Below are 2,312 nucleotides of genomic sequence, written 5' to 3'. Positions count from 1 at the left end.
GCCGCCCCGCCTCGCCACGCTCGGCGCCCGGCGCCGCCCCTCGGCATCCGAGCCTGGATCCGGCGAGATCGGGCCGGATCTGCCCCGGACTACCTCGCCGGCGACCTCCCCTCCTCATCTCCGGCCACCGCAGCTCAACTCCGGCAAGAGATCCCGACGAACCTCGTAAACCGCGCCGGCGAAACCTAGATCTATTTCGGAGTGGTCCATTTTCCACTAAGTCTTTTTCATCTGCTATATTTTCTAGCTTTGTTCTACATGCCATAACTCCTCATTCGTAGCTCCATCTCCGTTTTGCATGCATGATATATTAAAATGTCATCAGGGTGTGCTCGTCATTTAGTTCCATTGTGACATGCTTGTTTGAGTCCATCTTGATGCCCTAATGACTGATGCAAGAGTGGTATAAAATGTTAGTTCCTGTTACTTACCAAAGTATGAGCATTTGTCATTTTTGCTACATTTATTCTAGACTACATATGGGCATGAGCTCTACATGTGTTTTGGACTATGACATTCCATCTTTACACGGGTGTATGCCATGTATTTTTGTGATCAATGTGGTGACTAGCACAAGCATGCAAAGTAGCTCTCGTAATATTACTGTATTCAGGGCCTTAGAATTTCCCTGCTGTTATTTTTGTGCCATGTATTCATGTTGCTACAGTGATATCCATGCTTCTTTTGAGTATGTTAAGTAAGCATAATTTGTACATATGTTCATGCTCTAGCCATCCATGTCCCTGTTTGCATTTATGGAGTGCCCTAGCATCACTCAATCTTGCTCTACTTTTGCTATAAAATGTTCCTGGCAGATTGTTTACGTGTTAATCAATTTTGCCAAGGTTGTTGTACTTGATCCATGCATGCTATGAGCTTGTTCTTGCTTTGGTTAGCTTCATGAACATTTCTTCTTGCTATTGCTATGCTTATCTTGTCATGCAATGCCTTGTGTTGAGTGAATCAAGATCGCAAGAATACCTTCATAACTCTATTTTTGCCATGTCCAGTTTTCTGCTAAGTCTGAATCTGTTAACGAAACTTGCTATGTTTACATGGGTGCCATCATATTTTCTGTGCCCTTTTGGCTTATGGTCAGTAAGTGACTTTTGTTCTATTATTTTAGTAGAATAATTAAATGCCTTTTTTCTATGATATGATCCTGTAGCATGCTGTTATCTTTCTCTAAACATTGCTTCCTGATGTTAATTCCTGACATGTTAGTATTTTCACCAAGTCTGTGAAGCTGATATTTTTTGCTCTTTTGCCATGCTTGTTTGAACCTACTCTTATGTGATTTAGCTGTAGCTCAGTGTTCATCTTTTGTCAAGCATCTTGAGTAGATCAATGCCATGTGATTTGTTGTTATGTTGGAGTGCAGTAGCTTAGTTTCTTGGTGCATTCTATATGGCATCATGTTGTTAATCGCAGAATTGTGCCATTATTGTTTTGCTTGCCATTTGCAAACCGTGCATCCGTTTCCAGTGATCTTTATATCGATTTCGACCGAAATCAACTCATCTTTCCAGAGGTACACTTGGTTTGCCAAGTTGATGCCTGTTTCAATCTTTTCCTTCCGGAGCGTGCATATGCATTGCATATAACATCCCGCATATCATGCCATGTTTTGCATCATGTTGCTTGCGCATTGCACCGTGATTGATTGTTGGTCTTTTGCTTGTGTGCTTGCCTTGGGTAGATCCGGGAGACGAGTACGTGATCGAGGAACCCGTTGAGTACGCTTACGAGGATCAAGCTTACGTCAACTCAGAGAACTTTGCAGGCAAGATGACCATACCCTCGAAATCACTTCTATCTTTGCTTGCTAGTTGTTCGCTCTATTGCTATGCAGCATTACCTAACACTTTCTATATCATGCCTCCCATATTTCCATGTAGCCTCTAACCCATCTTTCCTAGCAAACCGTTGTTTGGCTATGTTACCGCTTTGCTCAGCCCCTCTTATAGCGTTGCTAGTTGCAGGTGAAGGTGGTGTTTGTTCCTTGTTGGAACATGATTATTGTTGGGATATCATTATTATATCTTGTTTACTTTAATGCACCTATATACTTGGTAAAGGGTGGAAGGCTCAGCCTTATGCCTGGTGTTTTGTTCCAATCTTGCCGCCCAAGTTTCCGTCATACCGGTGTTATGTTCCTTGATTTTGCGTTCCTTACGCGGTTGGGTGTTATGGGAACCCCTTGACAGTTCGCTTTGAATAAAAATCCACCAGCAAGGCCCAACCTTGGTTTTACCATTTGCCCACCTACTACCATTTACCTTCCCTTGGGTTCTGCAAACTCAAGGGTCATC

Source organism: Triticum dicoccoides, chromosome 2A (genome assembly GCF_002162155.2).
Source record: "Triticum dicoccoides isolate Atlit2015 ecotype Zavitan chromosome 2A, WEW_v2.0, whole genome shotgun sequence".
Classification (NCBI taxonomy): Eukaryota; Viridiplantae; Streptophyta; class Magnoliopsida; order Poales; family Poaceae; genus Triticum; species Triticum dicoccoides.
This window is presented reverse-complemented; position numbering follows the sequence as displayed.